This window comes from Natator depressus, chromosome 3 (assembly GCF_965152275.1).
Source record: "Natator depressus isolate rNatDep1 chromosome 3, rNatDep2.hap1, whole genome shotgun sequence".
Taxonomy (NCBI): Eukaryota; Metazoa; Chordata; order Testudines; family Cheloniidae; genus Natator; species Natator depressus.
This window is the reverse complement of record NC_134236.1, coordinates 123,513,557-123,540,848: the sequence shown is the minus strand read 5'-3', so window position 1 is coordinate 123,540,848 and position 27,292 is coordinate 123,513,557. Positions and strand designations below refer to the sequence as shown.

The window sequence follows — 27,292 nt, the reverse complement described above, 5'->3', positions numbered from 1 at the left end:
TTGTCCTTAAGCAAGTCACTAAAACATTTCTGCCCCTCAGTTTCCTCAGCTGTAAAATCTGTGAGAAGATCTATCGAAGAAAACTTCCCTGCCGTCATCATTATTTACCACTCTGCTAAGTATTATTACTGTATGGCCGAGCAGGAAGGAAACTGGTATAAAACGTGTGAAATGCAGAATACCACCAATCAGTACAGTCAATGCACAGATACCAGAGAGAACGGGTCAGATAACAGAGCTGTATCAATTTACACCAGCTGAGAAGCTGGTCCATTTGTTTGTTCCAAGAAGTAAAATGAAGGGTAGAAGTTTAAAAGGCCAGGCAATCTGATTAGGCCATTACATGTAAATGTAATGTAAAAAGTGAGTTGTCCAGAAGAATTCTAGAGAATTGAACATCAATAATCATTAAGAATTACCCACATTTCCCTGTTAAAAAGTATCCTTTCCCAGGTTTACCAGTTTTCACTAGCCTCCTCATTTAAAATAATTTTTATAGTTATGTCTGAAAAAAATTCCACATTAACTCATCACCACTGCTAGATCATGAGTCTAAGTATAATTTCTAATGCAATATCCAAGCAAACTGAAAAATAACATTTCTGGCTGTTCAATACTCTATATCCTCCTGCAGCATTAAATGGCCTATATACAAAAGGAACGCTCTGGACACTTAACATTCATTTAACAGTCACAAGTGTAAAATGAAAGTTCTTCATTACTGTATAGTCTGTTATCTGTCAGAATAATCCTTCCAAGGAGTTAGACACATTATTATTATGGAGTTATTGGTTGTGACTCCATCATTAAGGCTGTCTTAAAAAATGCAGTCAAAGTGAATTCCATTAATTTTTATAGGTACAACAAAAATATTTCCTCTCCAAAGTCACACCTCTTATTAAAGGCATATAGACTGAATATTTCTGAAAGATTTAAGTGACAGAACTGAAAAAGTTAAAAGTCAGAAGCATTTTGTAAATGCCCCTTTTCTGAAAATGTTCACTAGTTTAAAACACTTCTTTGGGTCTCTCTAATTAAAACTTAGGAAAGTTATACTTACTACATAGCTATTGATAGTATCTCTAGTTTATGGTATGTGCTGAATTAATATTAACAAAATAAATAATTTATTTACTTTTGTGACATAATTTCTTCCATTTACCCTAAGGCACATGACAAATGACACAGTCTGGATATTCATAGGGGCTAGGACAAGATGTCAAGTATCTGCAGCAGTGCCTCATGCAGTGGCCCCGCTCCCAGTGGCTGCCTTTTACATCATACTTTGAAGCTCTATACCCTCCTGTCAAAGGGTTCATTTGCCCCTTGTTTCTTTCCCCACAAGTGTAAAGTGAAATATTGTAAGAAACAGCATTATATATATGGTCATGGTTAAGGGTGCTATATGAATTTGGATTTCTTATTCATACTTATATATGCGTAAGCAGAGTCAGAATGAGCTCTACCCTGACATCTGGTGGTGAGCTGTGGAAAAAGACTTCAGGGGCTAATCTACTTTGCATGGGCATACCCACCCTGCCTAGCATGATGGGACTACTTGCTCAAATGGTCACTTTGGCTGCTGTGGGATCCCCAGTCTCTTTGTTATTGGGGAAGGAGTAATAAAGCGTTGTTATCCTGGTTATGTGAATCAAGGACAGTAGAACTGTACTTGGCATTTTATGATGGAGGGACTCACCCTCAACTAAGTAGCACTCGCTAGGCAAGGGACATGGGTTCCAAAGCATGGTGAATTGAGAGAGGTTGGGGATAGGTATGTGTACCTGGTAGTGTGGGTCCTAAACACCACTTTGGCCCCTCCTCTCTCCACAGTGTAATAACAGAGCTAATTTTGACTCCGTTAGGAGTCTTGTTGTGTGCTGCAGAGCTGAAATCACTGATTCCTAGGTCTAAGCATTAAATCTACTTTGGGCTAGTGGTTCTGAGTGTGCCAGTACTGAGGCCCCCTACTAAGAGCTGAAATCGCTGAGAGCTAAAGTTACTAAGAGCTGAAATCACTGAGAGCTGTATTAAGGGGGGGCTGGTGGAGAGGAGCGGCTGGCGGTGAAGACTGCAGGAGAACCCCCATGGGGAGGCATGGCAATCGGCTGTCAACCTGAGCAGCGGAGCATGAAAGGTGCCCCCATACCTCCCCCCCTTCCACTCAGGCTGGGAGGTAAACTCTGCAGATGAACTTCTGACCTCTGGTGCTGCACTGACCAAGGACAGAAACTGTGGGAGGGGTGACTTTTGGGTTGCTGGACTTAAGACCCTGAAGGGAAAAGGACACTGCCAAACTTACTTGGGGGTGGGTCTTTTGCTCATGGTTTGTGTTATGAATCCTGTTTGTGGTGTTTCCCCACATAATGCTGGATCATTTCCCTCCTTTATTAAAAGGCTTTTGCTACACTCAGACTCTGTGCTTGTGAAAGGGGAAGTATTGCCTCTTAGAGGCGCCCAGGGGGGTGGTATGTAATTGTCGCAGTCACTGGGTGGGGGCTCGAGCCAGTCTTGCATTGTGTTATTGAAAAGGAACCCCTAGATACTGAACCTGGCCCTTGATGCTGCTAACTCTGATGGGCAGAAGGGTTACATTTGAGAATGTAATGGTTGAAGTATTATGTGTGAAAGAGCTAGTGACTAGAGCTAGTGACTAGTCACTAACAAGTGCTAATTTAGAATCTTAACTCAGGCTATCCTGTGTTTTTAGTGTGCAGAAACTGTTTAGAAATTGGTAGCAGCAACCTCAAGTTCCATGTTAATACATTTTTGTGTATGCTGGAAGAGTACAAGAAATTAGAATGCTAAATATGGACATTGGTTATGTCTTTTGTGTATTGTTTGTGGCCAATTTAAAAGAATGGAATGAAGATTCTATTTCAAATGACTGAAGTTCGATAAGAATATAATAAAACATTGTTATAGCAAACTCTGACGCAGTGAAATTTCTGGCAACGTCTGGTTTCTTTCACTTGGTTCCAATACAGCAAAAACAATGTGAGAGAGAATTAAACTCCCATTATGTTGAAGAATCACCCCAGTATATGGGATTTGTGATATTTTAATTTAAACTAAATCATTGTCATCTATTTTGTGCTGATTTAAGAAAACAAAACTGAAATGTTTCATAACTAAATCAATAAGGAAGAACATGTAATTCCAGCCACTTATATTTTGAGTATGCATCTATACAGTCTCTGTGTGGATATTTCAGAAGTTAATCAGAAGAGATGCTTTTTTGCTTTTGACATATGGATTCTTCTGATTAAATGAAATTTATATGTGACATAGCATTCATTTCAATGTAGTTTCTTTGGTGGAGTCTCCTGAGTGGCCTGGCAGCCCTGCAGGCATATCTGCTAGCATTCATCTTTTAAGCCTGCAACTCAGCAAGTTGAACAGGCTTATCAGCTTCTAAGCATCTGCTGGACAAATCTCAGATTCTTCACTCATATAAATATGCATTTTTTCAATATTAGTAGAATTGCATATCCAAAGCCTAAGTTCTGTAACCATCTGTCTCATACAGCCCAATTCTCCCAAAGGCAAATGAACAACTTAACCAAGCTACAAAACAAAGTAAATCAGTTATACAATATGCCATGGTTTTCACTCTTATTTGTCCCATTTATATATCCTGGTGAAAAACAGAGATAATCCTTTCGGAAGAAGACAGCAAACTTGTTCTGTAGTCACATGATAACTTGTTTCACATGATAGTAAACATTTTTTCCTTGACCATTCACACATATTTATTCTTGAAAAACAAAGAAGAAAAAAACCAGACAATAAAATAACTGCAGAGAGTAGAATCCTGATCCTATTAAATCAATACCAAAACTCCAACTGACTTCAGTGGAATCAAGATTTGGCTTAACAGGATTTCGGGTGAAATGTAGGCTTCAGTGAAGTCAATGGCAAAAATTCCATTAACTTCAAAGGAACCAGGATTTCACACCTAATGCATAAGAGAAACAGGAACAAAGATATAAAATTTTTAATTGAAGGCAGATGAGTTGATATTACTGAGGGAAAAAAAGGGACAGAACCATGCTCAGAACAGTGCAAAACAGAAATAATTGATTATTTTTAGATTTTGAAATACTGTCAAGTTGAGATTTTGAAATACTGTCAAGTTGAGCATGTCTCCAAAGTCCCATATATCGGATGTTATGGTATAATTTCTCAGTTATTTGCCAAATGTAGTACTCTTATGTAATCTGCACTTCGCTCAACTCCATCTGAAATTTTAGATGGCACATCTTGGTTATCAATCACTAACGAACTGCCAACACAGATCTCCACTCTTGGGACCAGATCTCCTCAAGGGAGGACCCACCATGTGCATGTCTCATTCATTTTGTGTGAAAGAGGGACTTAACTGTCTCTGCCACACACCCTTTACCTGGACCCCACTGAGTGCTTCTGTGGGTGCATGCTTGTGACATCCAGTCATCAAGTGCTAGGGAATGTGGATAAGATTTATTCGGTAACTCTGCAGTAACATACTACTGAATTCCTATTGGGGACCCAAGCATAACATACTTTCTGGAAGTGGTTTGCCTGTGGGATTGATTTATTCTCCATAGAAATGCATAGTGTTGTACTAGGTATGAGTATAGACTACTGTTGGATTTTCAAAATGTTTATCTGCAATCTGGCTTCCCAGGAATTTGACAATATGACTAAGTCCCCCAGGTATGCAACCAAGCTAAGTTGGAAGCATCCATCTCTATCATGATAATGGGCTAGCGCTGAGCAAAGAGAACTCCTCAAGGACATTGAAAGGAAAAGTTCACCATGCTGCTGCCTGAGAAAATACTAAGCACTCAGGTAAGCCTGAAGAGGATACATTCAGAATCTTGCAAAATGAGACTACTAATTTGCATAATACTGTTGGACTCAGTATCCTGAGGCATGAGCAAACAGTCACCAGCAAACTGACTGGTGACTCAGAAGTACAAATTCTTTCTCCAATCTACAACACATTAATGTGCAAGAAATACAGATGCTACTAAGGAATAGAAGACTGCCTCTATACAGCTGAGACTCTAAAACCATTGAAAAGACTCTCTAATGTCCCCTTCTGAGCCTAAGCAGTAGTGCAGCAAAGAGAGAATGTTATATACATTACTTATTCAGTACATTTTCCTGTGTGTGTTATCTCTTATTATGTATTATCTGTGTTACCACAGGTATAATCTGTTGTGCTAGCTGTTGATAGAGCAGACTTCTGGACCCAATCTCTCACCTACCAGTTGTCCAGGTGTGAATACTGTTTACTTGGAGGTCAAGACAATGAAGGTCATCTGCCATGAGGAACAGGGTTCACTGTATTTTTTTTTTCTGTGAGAAAGTAAAATATCTAGCCTATACTACTTCAAACAGTCTAATGTGCAATCTATTATTAATTTATTTTATAATTTAGATTTTTTCACATTTAAAAAGCATGCCTGTCATTAATGTGTCATAATGGTCATTTACATGAAATTATTATAAGGTGGGAGCACTAGTAGTTGCAAGTCTGTGCTCAAAGAGTAGTTATCATTGATTCACTGTTGAACTGGGGGGGGACATATCGAGATGGGTCCCACAGGGGTCTGTTCTGGGTCCAGTATTATTCAATATTTTTATTAATGACATGGATAATGGAGTGGAGGGTACGCTTATAAAATCTGTGGATGACACAGATGACCTTGATCAATTGGAAAATTGGTCTGAAACCAACAAGGTGAAATGCAGTAAAAACAAGTGTAAAGTACTATACTTAGGAAGAAAAAACCAAATGCAGAACTACAAAATGGTGAATGTGGATAGGTGACAGTACTGCTGACAAGGATCTGGGGGGTATAGTGGATCACAGATTGTATATGAGTTAACAACGAGATGTGGTTGCAAAAAAAGGTAATATCTTTCTGGGGTGTATTAACAGGAGTGACATGGGAGGTAATTGTTCTGCTCTAGTTGGCACTGGCGTAGCCTCCACTGTAGAACTGTGTCTAGTTCTGAGTGCCACACTTTAAGAAAGACGTGGACAAATTGCAGAGTGTCCAAAGGAGAGCAACAAAAATGATAAAAGTTTTAGAAACCTGACCTATGAGGAAAGATTAAAAAAACTGGGCACGTTTAGTCTTGAGAAAAGCAGACTGAAAGGTTATTTCACAGTGAAATAAGTTTCGGCCACTATGTCTCTCTGACTTTGACTGCCTGATTTTTATTTTTCACCACATTTACAAAGCTTACTGTTTGTGTGTCTCCTTGCTCTAAGGGAAACTGCTCTCTAACTTAGACCTGACAGAAGTTTATTACATTGTCACTGGTTTCATATTTCTCTTGCCTTCCCTACAATTAGATCCCATGTCTTAAGAGCAACTCCCCACTGAAGTCAGTTCTTTTCAACTGAGGCATCTGCAAACAAAAAGAGGAACAGTAGCATAGTACTGTCACCACTTAGCAACTGCCAACTTGATAATTCTGCTGACAGCACACCACAGAGAGAAGAAAGAAAAATTTATGACTTATTTGCCTGAAACATGCATGCAATCAGGGTCTGTGAGGTATTTTTTTAAGGCAAGTGGTGGGGGAGCAAACTGTCTACACAGAAACTGATGATATAACTGTTGTAGAATCTGAATAGGCATGTTTCTTGGGGGAGAAACATCATTTCACAAAAAGAAAAGGAGTACTTGTGGCTCCTGAGAGACTAACCAATTTATTGAGCATAAGCTTTCGTGAGCTACAGCTCACTTCATCGGATGCATACTGTGGAAAGTGTAGAAGATCTTTTTATACACACAAAGCATGAAAAAATACTTCCCCCCACCCCACTCTCCTGCTGGTAATAGCTTATCTAAAGTGATCACTCTCCTTACAATGTGTATGATAATCAAGTTGGGCCATTTCCAGCACAAATCCAGGTTTTCTCAGCCCCCCATACCCCCCCACCCAAACCCACTCTCCTGCTGGTAATAGCTTATCTAAAGTGACCACTCTCCTTACAATGTGTATGATAATCAAGGTGGGCCATTTCCAGCACAAATCCAGGGTTTAACAAGAACGTCTGGGGTGGGGGGTAGGAAAAAACAAGGGGAAATAGGTTACCTTGAATAATGACATAGCCACTCCCAGTCTCTATTCAAGCCTAAGTTAATTGTATCCAATTTGCAAATGAATTCCAATTCAACAGTTTCTCGCTGGAGTCTGGATTTGAAGTTTTTTTGTTGTAATATCGCAACTTTCATGTCTGTAATCACGTGACCAGAGAGATTGAAGCGTTCTCCGACTGGTTTCTAAATGTTATAATTCTTGACATCTGATTTGTATCCATTTATTCTTTTATGTAGAGACTGTCCAGTTTGACCAATGTACATGGCAGAGGGGCATTGCTGGCACATGATGGCATATATCACATTGGTGGATGTGCAGATGAACGAGCCTCTGATAGTGTGGCTGATGTTATTAGGCCCTGTGATGGTGTCCCCTGAATAGATATGTGGGCACAGTTGGCAACGGGCTTTGTTGCAAGGATAGGTTCCTGGGTTAGTGGTTCTGTTGTGTGGTATGTGGTTGCTGGTGAGTATTTGCTTCAGGTTGGGGGGCTGTCTGTAGGCAAGGACTGGCCTGTCTCCCAAGATTTGTGAGAGTGTTGGGTCATCCTTCAGGATAGGTTGTAGATCCTTAATAATGCATTGGAGGGGTTTTAGTTGGGGGCTGAAGGTGATGGCTAGTGGCGTTCTGTTATTTTCTTTGTTAGGCCTGTCCTGTAGTAGGTGACTTCTGGGAACTCTTCTGGCTCTATCAATCTGTTTCTTCACTTCCGCAGGTGGGTACTGTAGTTGTAAGAATGCTTGATAGAGATCTTGTAGGTGTTTGTCTCTGTCTGAGGGGTTGGAGCAAATGCGGTTGTATCGCAGAGCTTGGCTGTAGACGATGGATCGTGTGATGTGGTCAGGGTGAAAGCTGGAGGCGTGTAGGTAGGAATAGCGGTCAGTAGGTTTCTGGTATAGGGTGGTGTTTATGTGACCATCGTTTATTAGCACTGTAGTGTCCAGGAAGTGGATCTCTTGTTTGGACTGGACCAGGCTGAGGTTGATGGTGGGATGGAAATTGTTGAAATTTGCAAATTGGATACAATTAACTTAGGCTTGAATAGAGACTGGGAGTGGCTAGGTCATTATGCAAGGTAACCTGTTTTCCCTTGTTTTTTCCTACCCCACCCCCAGACGTTCTTGTTAAACCCTGGATTTGTGCTGGAAATGGCCCACCTTGATTATCATACACATTGTAAGGAGAGTGGTCACTTTAGATAAGCTATTACCAGCAGGAGAGTGGGTTTGTGTGTGGGGGGGGGGGGCATGGGGGGCTGAGAAAACCTGGATTTGTGCTGGAAATGGCCCAACTTGATTATCATACACATTGTAAGGAGAGTGATCACTTTAGATAAGCTATTACCAGCAGCAGAGTGGGGTGGAGGGAGGTATTTTTTCATGCTTTGTGTGTATAAAAAGATCTTCTACACTTTCCACAGTATGCATCCGATGAAGTGAGCTGTAGCTCACGAAAGCTTATGCTCAAATAAATTGGTTAGTCTCTAAGGTGCCACAAGTACTCCTCTTTTTTTTGCGAATACAGACTAACATGGCTGTTACTCTGAAACCTATCATTTCACAGTTATTCCAAAACAGCACCTGAGTGTGAAATATTACAAGCATGACATTTTTTGTGAGTGTGAAATTTCAAACCAGAAGTGGGTTTTGCAAGCTAATATGCAAAAGAAAAACAGGTTGCCTGAAATCTCAGGGCACGTAATTGTTGGAAATAAATTGACAAAAAATGTTTACTCTTCTTTACCCATTTCACACAGCTCTACAAAAAATAGCGAATTCAACTGCATAGATTTATTCCTAATATATTTTTGAATGTGTTTTTGATCAGAAAGTAGCAAGCATATTATACATCATCTACAATGATATTAGAAAAGAAATTAATTCTCCATTTTGCACAATGGACCATGTTGGAATACTGAATTGCAGTCAAACAAGTGAGAGTTGCAAAGCATGATTAAATCAAGTTGAACCTGTTTAAAAAAGGCAAAATGAAGGAAACCTAGAGTTCAGTCATCAGCTGATTTGCATCCGAAATGGACATCCAAAATGTATTGTCCAACTTTTCTCCCTCTTACATAGGATTGGTGATTTCTGAATGTCAAATATTAAGCTTTTGTTGTTTCTGGCTCCTGAAGATTTCAAATTTACATATGCTTGAAGGCTGCATCTAAATTTGCTCCTCCATTTCAGCATATATACAGAAAAGGACTGACTAATGCTACAATAAGATGACAAAGTGCATCTTAAATAATCAAGCTTCACATCTGTTTCCTCTGATGCACAGTGACTATATGACCCTGGATTGTGGATTTATATGTAATTTTTACAGTACCATTGTCACAATATACAGTATTTCTTGCTCGACTGATTATTTATAGGGTTTTCATTTTGGCCGTATTGCATTTCATATTGCATTTGTATGATTATTCCTTCAATCATCATTACTTTAAGAAGAATTACTGAACCTAACGCTATACATTTTTTTTTGAAACAATATGAAAACAGAAGCATGCAAACCCTAAATTCAGGCCATGGATTTTAGAAGGCAAAAAGAAAAAATCAACAATACTGATTTGGTACACAAATCTTACAGTTTTTCCTAAATGTTGTTATCTGCTGCAAATGTTAAAAACAGGCCATACATTTCAAACAAAGACCTATGGATGAAAAGCACTGCAAAAGAACCAGATATTATTTTTAATTACCAATCCACATTCTACTGCTACAGCAATAACAACACAGAAGTTACCCAGGAGCACGCTGCAGACTACAGAAACTAAGCACAGTAAGAAGTACTAATTACGCAGAAAAAAAAAATCCCTATTTTGTGATAGTTAACATATGTGACCAAAGAATCCCCAGAATAAGAGGAAGGAGGGGATATGTTGGGGGTTGTATGAGTGGTGTGGGGGAAATGGAGATCTTCTATACCTGATCCTCCTCTGATTTAAGGTCTCAGAGGGACCTTATTCTAGTAGCATAAATTAGAACTGCCCCTGTACAGTCCTAATTTATATTGGGGATGGTTGATTCTGAATCAGGGAGCTGCAGCTGGCTCCTTACAATCCCCCGTCACTCATGTGTCTGAGCTCTGCTCTGAAAGAGTAGAGAATCAAGGCCAATATTATCTGCAAATTTCTGTTAAAGAATTATTAAATTGTGTTACTGAGCCAAGGAAAAATTTAGATATCAAATAAGTGATCTAATCTCAAAAGCGGCAATTATAAAGTACAAATCTTATCTGCAGAATGGTTATCTATGGAGAAGGTAATTTTAAAGGTGTAATTTTACACTATATATGTGGATTTAAACACATTCTTTGATTCTACACATCCCTTATACAGACTCTGATATATAAACATCATCAGAGTTACAAATAATTGGCCTCACAAATGTTTTATGCATACTTCTTGATCTGAGGAATTATAACACGATGTGCCACACACATATTTTCAGATTATTTTAATAAACAAATAAATTGTAAATATATGAGAAACCATCTTATTTAGGAATATTTATAGCATTTTATATAATTATTATTGAGCTTTATTCTTCATACTGAAAAGACCTTACTGTCTGCATAAAAAGATTTGTGACAATATTCTGTCTCCTTGTATAAAACAGTAAATGATGTCATGATGAACAAGCTCTGTTTCTCAAAGTACAAACAGCACTTGAGAAATGGCTGAAGTTGAGCTAAGTACTGATGACTTTCTATCTTTGTAGATCATTCTATTTAGATGCTTATATCTATAAGCAGACTCCGTAATTCAAAAAGGAATAATTTACAGTGACATGCCTTGTAAATGTACCCCCTATTAGCACAGATGGCATAAAATGCTTAGTGTTGTTTTCAGACTACATGTCATGCTGTGGGAAGATATGACTGGAATAAATATATTTTATTTTGCCTTGTGACATTTTTCCATGTGATTTAATTATATAGAGAGGTGTACAAAAGAGAGCTTCAGTATTAAGTGGGCTCTATTATATGCTCATGAGGCAATTCAAATCTTTTGTCAAGCACATTTTTAGAAAAACATTTTTGCACGCCATGTAAATAATATGAGATTTGGTTGCAGGTGATTTAGTTTATGTATTTTGCCCAAAGGAACAGGTGATTCAAAGTTTAATTTGCCCCTCATCTACTTATTCTGAATAATTTGGTATAGTAAGCAATTCTTTGGATATCAATACACCAGTTAACAAAATAATTCTTTCACTGGTATAGAGATAAAAGGTTGATTCTAATCTATTCTTACTGTTGTCCTTTGATGCAAAAACAAAGAAACAAACACAACAGTCAGAGACGCAGAAGGAAAAAAGGATAGATTCTGTGTCAGCTCTGTGCAGATGCAGAGGAGTCAAGTACAATAACCTTTTACATGCAGTAGTCAAGTAATGGCACCGCGCAGATCCCTTTTTTCCTATTGCAAAACAAAGAGCCTGAGTTCATGCATCAGTGACTGTGAGGCATCAGCTTCCCATCAGAGACAGCTCCTGGGGGGCCCACAGGCAAAACAATGCAAACTTTAATTAGACTATTTCCCCCCTCCATTCTGGGAATAAACAATCTTTCTGTTGTTCTTGTTTACAAGAGCAATAAAACATTCAGATTCATTGTAGATCCTGTACACAGTACAGTAACAGTGTTGTTCTGAATAATATATGTGTCAATGTAATTTAGGTTTTTAAAAATAAATGTAGAAATTATTTGAACACTTGAAACCTCTTGAATCAGCCAACCACACATTTCTTGTGCAGCCTATGAAACCGATTCTACAATGTCTTTTCTGATTAAATATTTTCAGTGAAATGATAATAAGTATGATCACTTTTTAAAAACATTTAACTTTTTATATTAATCTGATTTTTTTAAGCTTTTGAACTTCACACTATCTAATGTGCAGTGGCCATGCTATATTCCAGTAAGAAAAATGACATACCCCAAAATTCTCTCCTCAGGTGATTTGCTGTAGAACTTTGGCAGAGTTTTCTTCAGTTTTATTTTTGTCCAACAGAAAAATAAAAATTTATATTCTGTGCAACTACATTTACTGTGTCGTTACGCAAGGATTCACATATTAAGCAACAGCTTTTCAGTTGCTTTCTTCTTTAATATATATATTTTAACATCTATCACTAGACTCATTATTTATTCTAAGAAACAAAACACATGGGAGAATTTAATGTCTAAGTTTGTTGCACAGCCTATTTATAAGTGGATGTTATATTTTAGAACTGAAAAACAAAATTATTAATATTTTATTACTACTCTCTATCATGCCTGTAATATTCTGCAGGGAACAATCCCAGAGTAGCAGGGGTTGGACTAGATGACCTAATAAGCCTTTTCCATTGCTAACTTTACTGATTCTATAATTATTTTTAGATTATTGTCCCTGGAAAGAATGCCATTATAACATTAAAATGTATCAATATAATGACTTAAGTGAGGTTTTAATTTGATACAGAAGTAATGGCAATTACCAGAAATGGTCAGAGGGACAGGTAAAGAATATGAATGTACAGGCTGCCTTTTACATGGACTGGAAGAGCCAGTGTGGGTGTCAGAGAAGGCAAAGAAAATGAGTTATAGTAATCAAGATGGGGAATAAGGGCATGGATGGGAGCTTGTGCTGTTAGGCCAGAAGAAAAGGTTCAATATTTTAAATATTATGGAGGAAGAAGAGGTAGAATTTGTACATGGCCTGATCTGAAAGACAAGATAAGGAAGGAGTCAAAAATAACTCCCTGCTCAGCAGCAGCATTTATAAATAAGATAGTAGGGAAAGATATATTCTGTAGTACTTAAAAAGAAATGAGTACAGAAAAGATACTCCATCTGAAAAATATTACTCTTTAACTGTAACACTGTACAGGGGATTAAATTTGATCCAAAAGATTTCATTGTAAGTTCAACAAACTTGCTAAACCACATAAATGTATGCTAACTACAAGCAGTCACATTGCATCAATATTAGCTATTTATACGATTAAGTAAAACATGGACATAATTAGTGAAAAAGTGTCTCACAGTTGGGAGGTCAGAAAAGGGAAGGAGGCTCAGGTTAGCTCTAAGTGTAACTTCACAGTTTAAAGGGTTAATAACTTTATAATATCACTTCAAGATAGCTTTCTGATTTTGGTTGTATTTATTATCAGGCTTTTGGTATAAAAGGGGAATGATGTCCTCTTAACACCCATCAGTAAATAATATAGTATACATCTGAGAAGGAAATAATGATTCACACACAAATGAGCCCCTGCATTATTTCAGACATTTGTGGCATACAAAACTGCAGGAGAAACCATACAAGTGCATTCTAGGTAATGGTTTTACTATGGGGTAAAATAAATTATCCTGAATTTTAAATATACCTGACAAAACATCTCAAGCCATAGAAAGGGCATAGGATTGAGAACATTGTTTGAATGTAATGACTCAGCCTTGAGATAGATGGATTTTCAACACCCGTTGCAGTACATCCTCACCACAGCTTCTTGGTAATAAAATTGGTAGTCTCTTTGACAGAACTGCCTGACTAATTTGACTTTGCTAGAATCGAGAGAACTTTGGAAACCATTAATCTCCTCTAATATTTTAAATGGTAAGTACCCTTAGGACAAATAAAGAGTCCTAATGTTCATTCATTTACTCTGGTTTAGGGACAAAATATTATAAACAGTAGCCATTATAATTTTAAAGCAGAATTAGAACTGTTTAATTTGGCAAAAGTACTTAGCTTTATGGACAATATTTTCAAACTTGGGGGCCTAAACTTAGGGTCCTAAATTTCTACTTCAACTCCTAAAAACTGTTGACTGATTTGCCAAGATGGTGAGCACAACACAAATATCTGAAATAGTGGGAAGCAGGTCATTTTTATGTAGCTACCAATGGGTAAATTGTCAGTTTGTGGTCTGCCTAAAGTAATCAGAGTATGTCTACACTCCAAGTGAAGGTGTGATTGTAGCACAGATAGGCATACCCATGCTAGCTTTAATAACGCTAGCAGAGATAACAAAAGTAGTGAAGACATGGTGACAAAGGCTTCAGCGGGTATGTACCCAGAGTTCCTGACAAGCTTGTACTGGGGTGGCTAGCCTGCACTGAGGCCCTTGCAACCATGTCTTCACTATTATTGTCACTAGTGCTTGCTAGAAGAGAGGTGGATAACTGGTCAAAATAGTGACCAATTTTCCCTGTGAAAATGGTAACAAATCACTTTGGTTTTGGATCGAAATTTTCGGATGTTTAAGAAAATATGTTTTCACCATGAAAATGTTGTGAACTTTGCCCAGCTCTAGTTGGCAGCTCATAAATTGAATTTCAGTTACCTGGAGTTAATCAATAAGAAGTAACAGGGCATATTTTATAAAGGTGTGCTTCTGACCTTTTATGTCATGTGTTGTCACAGTACACCCAAAGAGTGCAAGTTTGACACAACAATGCATTCCCTAGAGTTCTTTATTGTTGTCATACATTGATCTTTGATATTTTAAAAAAAGAAAGATAACAAAAGCCACAATTAAAATGATATCAAATCTGTATGAGGACAGGTACAGGATACCATATACCTGTGATATCAGTAGCAAAAATTGCTTGGCTATCAGTTACCATTAACTTGTCAGATCATTTTTGCTCAAAAGCCATATTTGAATAATTTTACATTTAAAAAAGCTCTTTTTTAAAAGAAAAAAGGGTCACAACACCAATTAACAACTAATGTCACCTATTAAAATACTGAAAAATTTTCTGTTTGAGAAATATTTCTGCCTATACATTTTATGTATTTCTCTTCCTTGGTGTATTAGTACTAGAGATAATTTTTGAAAACAAAATTCTGTTTCTAAATGTTCATCAGCTCCTGTTATCCTCCCCGACACACACCTAAAGTCATAAAGAGTGAAATGTGCTAATTTCAGCTACTTGTTTGAATGTTCAAACCTACAGAGTTTCTATGCCTCCATCCTATCAAACCCATGGAATTCTCCTCCTTACTTTACTCACTCTCCCAACTGTTTCACCTTCTGATCTACTTCCCAAACCTCCTTTTCCATCCAATCTAAATCTTCAAATGCATGGACCCTGTTCTTTATCCTATCCCAGTTTCTATCTGGTATCTCCTTCCCCACTCCTGCTCTTTTTACCTACATTTTAGGTAATGCAGCCTGTGGGTCTCAGATCCTCTCTGGTGGGCCCTATTTTGCTGCTCATGGAAAAATTGCTAGCACATTGAGGATTCCACACTACTTTGTTCTAGAATGCATCAAGCTTCTCTGACACATTCCTTGTGCTGTCAAAGATTAGGGATGAAGGTCTAGGATTGGAACAGGATGGGGATGGCAAGAGAATCTATAGAGATTAGAGTTGAGATTAGGTGAGCAGGATTAATTTGACTCAGTCCAAACTTGAACAAAGTTTTGATTCTATGGCTGGATAAAGGTCCTGACAGTTCTTATTTTGTCTGCAATGGAATATTCGTTAATAATCATTTACACAGCAACTGTGATGTCACACAGTTTATGACCTTAGCTAGTGAACACACAGTAGGATTAGAAACAAGAATCCTGCTTTCATGGGACTACCTTATCAATAAATAATGTTAATTATAGAAAAGAAATATAGAAAATGTCCCCTATAGAAATGTAATTGTCCTGGATACATCAGAGTGTCAGTGAGAACAGGACATTAAACTGACATTTGAATTTCCTGGTTTTGTTTGTTAGCCATAAAAACAATTAAATACATACCATGTTGTTATGTTTGTGTTAATTCATATTTCATTTAGAAAGAACACATTGTTTTAATGGTGCAATGTCTTTAAAAAATAGTTGCAGTAGATATACAGTAGCCATTTTCATTTTTTTTTTTAAGGGGGAGGGTTTGAAATGAAAGAAGTGATTACATTATATAATAGATTAATTCCTTCTCAAAATTATTTTATAAATTCAAGTTGTAAGATGTATTTACGAATCCAAAAACACCTAGATCTGGTAAACTTTTTTTTTAATTTAGTACTTGATTAACTCACAAATGGTTATACCACATTTCTTTTACATTTAGAGAAAGGAAATTGCTTTTCAAGGATGAATATTGGCCAAATTTCAGTCCAGAAGAAACCTGGAAAGAGGCTTTATTATAATGGAAAAACAAATATATACTCACATATTGCATTATGAAAAGCAATGGTATAATGCTAATGTTACTTCTACAAATTTTCAAAACTATAGTGCATGATAATATCAAATCTGCAAATATGGGGAAATCTTTGTGGCAAGTTTATCCCCAGCACTTTTTGATTAGATTAGATCAGAGTGAGCAGCAGAGATAATATAACTAGTTCTTGGGGAAATTAGTGGAGTTCTGGCTACTGTGTTATTAAAGTAGGCCTCTACCAGGCCTCTACCAAATTTAAAATCCAGCACTGGTTCTAGAGCTGTGTGTGATAGCTATCTGGTCTGCAGTAGAACTGCTGTGATGAGTAACAAGTTGGGGAAGGGGAAAACAAACGGGATAAAAATACTGGAATAAAATGAAATATAAAAAAGATTCAGGGAGACTCATAACCATAGCTCAAGGCTGCTTGATGCTTTTCATGAACTTCACAGGCACAGACATTCAATTTAGTTGAAATTTCAAATACAGTTTGCCCAAAAAATGCTATATAGAATAAATGTGGTCCCTTTGACAGGTTATTGGATGAGGAACCAGTTCCGGCAGTGACTCATTGTGTAACCTTGAACAGCTCACTCAACCTCTTTCAGTCTCAGTTTCTCCATCTTTAAAATGGAGCTAATGATGCTCTCCCCCAGCTGTAAGAGAGCTTTGAAGTCTATAGATGAAAAGTGCTACGTATTATTAATTTCACTTTCAATATCCATCCAGACTAATAGATATTTTGTATATAAAATAGAATATGTATATACAGTATTTTTTAAAAAGGAAACTATAAAAAATGATCCAGTTTTCCTCAAACTACCACAAATTGGCTAGGGTGAAATACTTATCCCATTGAAATCAATAGGAGTTTTGCCATTGTAATCACCAGGATTTCATGTCTACCTCAGGTAAACGTTTTCCAGATCAGCAGACAAAACTTTGCAAAAGGGCCATGTACCATCTGAGATCTGCTCTCTCTGACTTATATCAATGGGAGTGCCTCCACTAAGTAGATGGCTCAAGGTGTCAAGCTGCCTCATTTTCCCACTATCTATTCCGATCAGATAGAAACAAGATCCAAATCCCAATTTTAAAAATAAAAGTTCCATAAAATTAGTCCAAACATCCTGTTGCTGAGACTACATGAGAATCTAGCTTTTCTAAAAATGGAAAGTTTTGAGCCAACAAACCATAATTTCTCTATATGGTTAATTTGTCCACACATATTGCAAACTGATTTCATTTTCTTTTATTGTCCTCTAATGACCTCATCAAGTTGTATAATTAGTTCAGTAGACTGTATAGCAATGGCTGCCCTGAAGCAGCCAAGCAGAGTTCTTGACTAACCCTCTCTCCCACTGGAACTTAGCACTGTTAATGGGCCATGATCAGTAAGAAGTATATCAAGGGATATGCTCTTTTTAAAATAGCTTGTGATCGCTGACTTGAAGCAACAGTTCTGGGGCTATCACCATCTGTACTGGAATACACATGAAAGTTTTTTTTTTAAATTCAAGCTACCAAGGTCAATTAATAATGGCTTTGGATGCCTGAAAAAAATGCTATAATCCTCTGAACAGATGGGTTTCTGTGACTTTTTTCCTTTGTATGTATAGAACTCTTAATATCCGCTTCAGTAGATATCACTAGAATTATCTGCTAAAATTTGAAACTACCAGTACACAGGAGTTTATAAAGAGATGACTTATCAAAATCAAACCCCACAAAGGTACCTTGATGATAGGTCTATCAGAAATGCACATAAGTTGGCTGGAATTTAGTATGATGGACATAAAGTTTTAAAGAATAAGTGTAAGACATTAGTCTTGCTCTCCAGAATGTGGCATATCTTAAAAAAAATAATTAAAAAAGAAAAAAAGTCACCTTTCCCACACATACAAGGGAGCTGATTTTATTAGATGCACAACTGATGCCATTGAGCTGTCAATGGTCCTTATGACAAAGAGACCTGAAGAAGAGCTTTGTGGAAGCTAGAAAGCTTATCTCTCTCACCAACAGAAGTTGGTCCCACAGGCGCAGACTTTTCAAACTGCCAGGGGTGCTCAACCCCCAGCTCTGCCCCAGACCCCGTCCCCACTCCACCCCTTCCCTCAAGGCCCCCCTTCTTCCCACCCAGTTCCATCCCCTTCCCCAAGCGTGCTGCGTCCCCACTCCTCCCCCTTCCTCCCAGCCTCCCTGAATGTTGCAAAACAGCTGTTCACAGTGGGCGGCAGGCACGGGGAGGAAGGGGGAGGCTCTGATTCGCGGGGCCCACCAGTGGGCAGGAGGCGCTGCGGATGGGTGGTGGGGAAGCTGATGGGGGCCTGCCAGTGGGTGCTCTGTACCCACCATTTTTTCCCCGTGGATGCTCCAGCCCTGGACCACCCACGGAGTCAGCACCTATGGTTGGTCCAATCAAAGATATTACCTCACCCACCTTGTCTCGCTAATATCCTGGGGGGGGGAGCAAGAGTGAGCACAAACATGAGAATAACTTTATAGAGTTACTCTTATATGGTTTATTCAGAGGGCAATAGCATCAACAGGAGAGACTAAGGGAGCCCCATGTTAGAATGGCCCATAGCTCAATGCTAAGAGTACTCACTTAAGAGGTGGCAGATCCCTTTGCCCCCTCTAGCAGAGGGGGGACTTGAATTAGGGGTCTCCCACATCCCAGGTGAGTATCTTAGCCACTGGGCTAAAAGATATGAGGGAGGTTCACTGCTGCTTGCTAGCAGCATACATACCTACTGCCAAGAGAGGGTTTGCAGCTGAAAATACCAAGCAGAGATAGGTGCCTCTCTACAGCCCATGGTTAGGTTCCTATGGCTAAGACTAATGTGGTGCTTCACATATTCCTCTCTGCTCAGCAGCTCCCCGCCTAATGTGCTGGCTTTTGTGAACTGCAGTCTAAGGTGCATATCTCTCCCCATTCATTTTATAGGAGCCCAAGCGCCTAACTCAGGCTTTGTGAGTTGCAGAGACTTTTTAGGTACCTAAAGGTTAGGAGGTGTGATGATGACCGTCACCAAACCTAACTCCTTTTTGTGCATTTAGGCCTATTTCTTTAACCTATTTCAGCTGGCTACCATCCATAAACAGCACTCTAGCCATGCCACTTCCCTCTCCAAGCTACTCCCAACATGCCACTTATGATGGGTCTGGGGTGGCACAGAAGTTGGCTAAGTCAGATTTAAAAGAGCTAAAGCTGAGAATTCCCTTCCACCAGGGCAGGACATACACTACACATACAAATACTGTGCAAGAACAGCCATTTTAAATATTTTTTTAATTTACTTCTGTCAGCCAAGCATAGTAGTTCTGAGTGTGCTTAAGAGCTGCACTTAGAAGAAACAGATAATAGGGTAAGGCATGAAGTACAACCACTGACAAAAATGCCTCCAAAAATTCTAAGAAAACAGTATTCCTCAGACAGTTACTCAGTAATACCTCATGGCTTATGATGAGCACAGTGTTCTTGCCAGCTGACCAATCTTCAGTGACCAGTCCCTTCAGTTCACTTAATTTTATTGGATCACGAATAGCAAAACACCATGCTTACCAGCCCTACTGGTAGTTCACCAATGCTGTCCTACAGACCCCAACTGCAGTGTACACCTTTCAGAGTCAGCCGACTACGGTGACAATTTCAGTCCCAGCTGCTTAGCATCTGCAGAATGAAGTGTCAGAAGCAAACAAACACAGCATGGGCTGGAACCACACTGCCATTAGAATATACCACACGTATAAAATTAATTTACTGTAAAACCTTGTCTTATGTTGAAAGGTGCCACTATAATAATTCAGTTTTCAATGCAGTACTTGATTTTTAAATTTCACACACCACAATTAAGGGAAAAGAAGAATTTTGAAATCTGGAAAATAAAAGTAGCAGAAAAATGTAAATAAGAATTCTCCTGTACTCATTCTATATAGCACTGGTGTACAACAAATCAGCAAATTACTAATCAATATTCAACTTTTTATGTACAGATTTTCCTTTGCTCTTAACTACTCATTCATTTTTATTTATTTCAGGTTTTAATAAGTACACATTTGCAAAAAAATTAAATAAAAAAAGGGGTTAGCAAAGCAAATTAAAAAAACCTTATTGAGAATGAGAGAGAAATATAAAAATTATGTAGCTTACTACTCTACGGAATCGTGTGTCACATTCTCTCCCTAGTGACCCAGCCAGCAGCACCAGATTTTAAACAATGGCCTGAAAAGCAAAGAATTAAAGGGGAAAAAAATCTCTGAAAATAATGCATTATTCTTCTCCAGAACAATGCTGGCATTTAAGCCCAACTAGAATAGGCTTCAAATAAAATTCTTTATTAAGTGATATTCCAAAATGTTTACAAAACCCAAGCGCTTATAGAGCCATTGTGGAAACTGATGATTTCTTCAATTTTAATGAGGCTTTAGAAAACAACTCCAAAAAGTACCTTCTCTTTAAGTTATGTCCTTTGAAATATAATGCAAAAGAATTCAGTGGTTTTATCTTTTAGAAGAATTGACAAAAGTTCACATTCACCAAATTACCTGTTCAGTATAACTACAAGTCTCCAGGATTGAAAGAGCATAAAAACTGAATTATCCTCAGATATCAACAAAGGAAGAAGTATTTATAATTCAATGTTCCAATACAAAACATCTAAGTAAAACCTAACTCATACATTTCAATGTAAACGCATGATCTTTGGGGGTAAGAAGTGCCTTTCTTGAAGCAGTGCTGAGAATCTCTGTCATACTTGCCTGCACTATCTCTAAACCCATGGAAAAATATGAAACTTCATTCTTTAGTGCTATCAATCTCTCTTCCTTTCTCAGGAGCAATGTAATATATCATGTTAAATGATCTATTACAAATGAAGTTTAAAAAAAATCTGAAAAGAGGAGAAGGGATTGAAATGAGGGTACTACTTTTGAAAAGGAAGACTATATCGTTGAAGATAGAGTAGAAGAAATGAAAAACTATCTTGAATGTCATAATTTATCTAATATAGCAGTTCCTATAAGATATATTTCTCCTTACATAATGTCTATATTTGTACCACTCTGCAGCTTGCTAAACTAAAATGAATTCTGTGACAAAAGACAAAAGGATCAAGTTACCACCTCACTAAAATTTAAATTATGATAACAGTAACTATGGAACCATGAATCAGTAAAACTGACTTACCTCCAACTAGAGATCTTCAAATAGGTGACAGCCTTTGAACAGCCATATATTCGGAACCTTCTCCTGTTGGGCCACATTGACCCAGAAGCAATGGACTTTTAAAATTTCCTGTAAGCTTTCTATGTATACTGAGGCTAGTGCCAAACACTGCCTTCCCTTTCCTAAATATTGCATATACCTTTCCAGAATTCCCTTCATCATGGCTCCTAACCCCAGTTATACTTGAGGCTAGGCCAATACAAAAGAGGAGTTGTATGGATCTGCGAAGAGATAGTCCATTAAAACAACTCTTTTTTCTCAGTCATGGTTTTCCTCCAAAGTTCCCTCTCTTCTGGAGTGAAGGCTAAAGCAGTAACCTACTGCAACTTCAGGGATAATTTATATAAAAATACAAGCATCTCTTCTAATGTTTGTTTCTAGGCAGTAATTAGAGATAGGGGATAGGATTCACAGGACTTGTCTACAAGTTTGTGAAAATTCACAGGACTGTGCTTTAGAAAATGTGCAACTAAACATCACTAGTTCTGACCTGTATGTTACACAGAGCTGTGGGACTGAAGATGAATAAACAATTGTTTAGTGATACCACACAGTTAAGAGACTGCAACAGTTAAACTGGCCTGCTCAGCAAGGTACCACCGAAGTTTCTGAGACTAAAACAAGTTTTGGTGACAGACCATACAAGTAATAGGAGCTAAAAGGAAAAACGGACCCATTCCATTCACCCATGTGGAGATAATTTTTATATACCAAACCCAGTCAAATTGAACTGTTGTTCAGGTACATGTAATTTATGAAAGAGTGGTAGATGGTATGGTAACTGGCACAGGAGCAGGTAAAGTGTGCTTTGCACTTAAATATTTCTGTCTCTCTTTGGGCCACATTCTGTAGTCCTTACTGACTTTGAATAGGACCTTACTACATGAATAGCTCCATTTACTTCACTGGGATCATTAGCAGAGTAAAGCTATGATTTCGATGCACCAAACACTGCCACAGACGGCTCCCTGCAGCAGCCACTGTCCACAGACAGAGCAGACAACTGGGACCAAAGAGTTCACACAGCACTATAGCATTAATATTTGTAAAACTGTGAACCAACTTCACTAGCTGCCTAGGTAACTTTTACAATTTGAAGTTTCCTGAAAAACTAAAAAGCTGCTTTGTTTCTGGTGGAACAGGCAGTTAAAGTCTTACAGCACAACTTTTCATGTTAGCAGTGAGCCTGTTTTGTTAAGCTCTGTCAGTTCTGAGGGGGAACTTTACATCATGGAGGACCACTCTGTCTCTGTAAAGGACAGTTTCTGCAGTGTTTACTAAGCATGAAGTTAAAGGCTGATGTTATGGTAATGTAGGCCATCTTTAGAGGTAATAACCAAAGGCCGCAAGTGTGTAAAGGCTACAACAGATCTTGAACAGCCATTTTAAGATTAGTTTAATTACCAGAGCAGAGAATCAGAACAGATGGGAGTGAAGAGATGTATTAGCTCCTTAACAGAAGTAGACATGATCCGCTGTGCAGACAAAGATTGTTCTCAATTAACCAGTAGAAAACTAAGAAGATGGCCAGGTATACTTTTATGGAGGTCATCATTTAGTCTAACTGGGCAAGGCAGAAAAGATAATCTAGCAGCAATGGTAAATACGGATAAGATACATGGTCCAGACAATTCAAAGAACCTTGCCTCCTTCATGTACCAAGCCATAGATAAAGCAAGTCCTCACATCAGTTGAACATCTATATACAAACAATTGAGACTGACAGAAATCTTAGAAATTTAGTGTATTAGGTTTCATGTTGTTAGGCTGAACAAGGCAGAATTCTGTTGAAAAATCTGACCTTTTTGGAAGAGTAGACCAGGAGGGCTAATGGGGGGCATATATATCAAAACTGCCCGCTGTAAAAGAGCAGTAAACAGTGCCAAGCTTGGGGCTTTCGAAATAGGGGAAGGGAGGTGAAGGTTGGGCACTAGAAGTTCTAAAATGGCAGAGCATTCACCAGGTAGGCTTGGACCTTTCTGGGGATATCATAAGTATCTCTTTAAAAGAAGAATTAACCTATGCTGTCTCATTGAAGATGGCTTGATGGTTTGGCAAAGCCTTGGCAGTGAAATGAAATAAAGGAAACATATTAGTTTCAGAAAGAAAAAGAATATCTTAAATGACAGGATTCCACCATGTTGAAGTTTTTTATAATTATTCTACTATCTAAGGGCCAGATTTGTATTTATGCAAGACACACAGGGGAGTAAGATCCCCCTCCCCTCCTGTCCCTTCTGCAGCCATTTTAGGGCTCTGTGCATGGTGGATCATATACTGGGTAGGGAAAGAAAAGGGACCGTGTGCCTGGTAATGCCTCATGAGCTGGTGGGCAGAGAGTGGAAGAACCTTTGCTCTGTCCCCCACCCAAATGAACTAACCATCACAGCTGAACCAGTGCAAGGAGGGAAGTAAACTGCACCCTTTCAGGGCTGCAATAAGTTACTTTCCCATAGGAATAAAGAGGAAGAAAAGAAGGAATTATGACTTTGCATTGCAATTCCTTCTCTGGACTCCTCCTAGGGTAGTGCACACCTACATGTCACTTCTTTCTCTGAGCTAAGTTTTACTGCTTGACCTAACTCTAGGTTTACAGAACAAGCTCATCCTCATGATATCTTAATGTCACTATGGTATAAGAATTTATATATCATTCCTTCCCATATAGAGAATAAGAAAACTACATGAGGGTCTGTTTTGTTTGAAGCAAAAATTGTTTCACAGAAGATTCAGGATATAAAATTTAATATATTTGTCCAGTCGTGAGGAGACTAAGTTGCCCATAGCTAATGTTTAATAATCTTTATAGTGAAGGACTTGACATGAGTCTAAATACTAAAGACGAGTTGGAAAAGCCTTCCTTGTCACCAATTTATCTTCAAAGTGAAAGTCAGGAGACCATTTCGAGTCTGACAAGCAGCTTAAAAAACAGCACTGATATTGAAATGTATATTCAAAATAATTTAAGGGCATTGACAGTACTGCTCCATGTACACACGAAAGAGTATGCAGATAAAGTATATATTTAATTTTCTCCAAGGCAGGTATGACACAGTAAAGAGGGCCTGCTCCTGTTTTCATGGAGGTCAAAAGCAAACCTCCCATTTGACTTCCATCATCAGGCTCAGAAGACATCTGCCTTAAGAATGTTAAGGCAATCCCTCCTTAGATACACAGAGTAAACTTTAAAGCAATGTAATGGAATGACAGATATGTAGCGTGGATGATCACAATTTCCAAATTACTACAGCTTCAATTTCAGCATCAGTATCCTAAGACATCAGCTCCAACTTACCAGAATGATTATTTTAGTTCATTTTTATTCCTCAAAGCAATTCATTCATGAAAACTCTGCCTTCTTTTGCCTCCTAAAGCAATGCTGTCCTCATGACTGGTGTTTAACATTCATTTCTGGAAACAGCAATGCTGCTAACAGAGAAATACTCAATTGCTTTCATAAGGACACGAGATGCTGGTAGTGACAGCACCCTAAATTTTTCTTCGTTGAACTACAGTTAGTTTTCTTTGAAAATGAAAACAGAACAAAAGCATTGCTGTTTGAATCCACTAATCTGAATTCTTCTTGTCGTTGTGTATTTATTCATTGCCTGACCATTGTAACATGATCCCAACATCAAGGATTTAGAATGACATATATTTTTATTTTTTAAAATATTGTTTTCAGAGATTAGGAATCAGAGCATGTTAACCTCACATTGGAGACTATATTATGATTAACAATTTTATGAAAATTATTTACCAGGGAAAGTGTGTACGTTTAAAAAACACAAGATCATCTCAGAAATGAAGGGAAACAGTTGGTGCTCAATATAGATTTTAGATCAATAATATTCCAGTCAAACCTCCATTTTAGGTATACAATAGTCTACTTTTTACAGATATCTCGCCCTTCCTCAGAATATACTCCTTTCAGTTTTTCAGAATGGGAGGCATGAATGTGGGAGGGAGCATGTTGGAGCATCAGTTACTAGTTGATTGTGGAGTGGGGATGTGCATGGAGTAGGATGCTGGTCAGGCAGAAAGTGAATAGTGACAGCCTGATGGATAGAAAATGGCGAGAGAGTCAAAGGGAAGCACAGTTGAAAGTCAGCATGAAAGGTCAAAGGCTTGGTTCCTATAAGATCTCATCCTGAAAACTCACCTCCAACTGATATTTTATCATTTGTGGTTAAACATGATTAAAGATTATAAAACATGGATAGAGTGCCGTAGATTTGTGTTGATAGTCTTTGTTTCTTCTTCTGCACCTTGGTATTATTGTAAGCAGAAAAGGGATTAGAAAATGCCCCTTAAAAGAGACGCTATTTTAAATTATTTCAGATAAAGTCAGAGGTAATTCCTATACTATTTGATATTCAATGTTTATAAGGCCTATCAATCTCAGAAGTCCTAACAGCAATTTATAATAGTATAGTCATTTGAGAGTACTGAAATGTTTACCCAAATTGGGCCAAAATAGAGATTCGAAATTTTAATTGGTAATGAAATTGATTATTCAGATAAATATAGATACAAAATTGTTAGAGCTACCATGGAGCTATGTCAAATATTTTATTCTTTTAGAAACATATGTTCAGTGACAAAAAACTAAATCTAAAGATAATGACAAGAATATTTGAGGCAGAATTCTAGAACAGGCATAGATAAGAGCTATGGCTGAGAGCAACATAAAATGAGCTTTAAAGAAAAAGAGCATTTAAAAATATTATTTACTATGATTTGTGTGTTCATGGGAAGAGCCCTTCCTTGTTCCTGAAAAGAAATCTGAGGAACTAACGAAGAGACAGACCTCAGAAATTCATCCTATATTTTACTGTGATGGAACATAACTGTGAAAGTGAAATCGTGGCCTCATTGAAATCAATGGCAAAACTCCCATTGACTTCAGTGAGGCCAGGATTTCACCCTGAGAGTTTAGGCCAGTGGTCCCCAAGCAAGAAGCGGCAGCGGCAAGAAGTGCTGCCGCCGAAACGCCACCGAGAAACGGTAACGCTTCTCAGAGGCATTTCGGTGGGCGGTGTCCTGTGAGTGCACACAACTGCCCCGGCACCACGTTGGGGACCCCTGGTTTAGGCCATATCCTGCAATTTCATAGTCTTTAGTAGTAGTCTTTATTCATCTGCGTAGTTCCCACAGAGCTACTCATTTGAACAATGATTGATAGAAGAATCTGGCCCTTAATCAGTACCGTGTGGATACTCCTACATAACACTCATGAACTCAGGGGCAGCCAGCTGCTTGTATGCTACACTTAATCAGAGCTAGTGCAGGTATATCTCTTTGAGCTGGAAATTACCACTCCAGCTGGAAGTATACCCACAGTTTATGTATGTCAATATTACGTCTCAGGGCTATGATTTAAGGAGCTCTCAGTGACCAGGGATATCATTTATCTAGTGCTGATTAGTTAATAGTGCAAAACAAATACTACATGTCATGACCTTATCTCAGACCCCCGAAATATCAAAGCAAAGTGAGTTAAGGACCAGTGTCAAATTCTGCCCTCAAACTATGAAGTCAAGAAGCTGCAGTATGTGTGTATTAAAGGGCAGAGTCTGATACAAGGTCAGAACCTTAACTTTTGTTGTTTTGCATAATGATCTTAAATATTATCTAAATATAAGAGGGTTGCATCAATTTCCTATTTAAAAACAAAAACAAAAATGGAGATTCTAAAGACAGATAGTCCTGGAAAGCTGCCAAGGTTTCTTATACAAACACTCAGAACATTTAAAAAACATGTTTGAATGTGCAATACCTCTGTACTGTAATTAC

General features: G+C 38.1%; 2 protein-coding genes across 9 annotated transcripts in view; one reads left to right on the top strand and one right to left on the bottom strand.

Moving 5' to 3' along the window:
• Nucleotides 1-27,292, bottom strand: part of PACRG (parkin coregulated) — a 473,776-nt gene that overhangs the window by 92,024 nt on the left and 354,460 nt on the right. The window lies entirely within an intron of this gene.
• LOC141985037 (uncharacterized) overlaps nt 1-27,292 on the top strand; it is a 104,897-nt gene that overhangs the window by 61,507 nt on the left and 16,098 nt on the right. The window contains exon 4 of one of the 2 annotated variants that reach the window (XR_012638856.1): nt 41-2,886. The exons of the other annotated variant lie outside the window; for it this stretch is intronic. The gene's annotated coding sequence lies outside the window, so the exon portion shown is untranslated. Of the gene's footprint in view, nt 1-40; nt 2,887-27,292 lie in introns of those variants that run through there. 2 annotated transcript variants of the gene reach the window in all.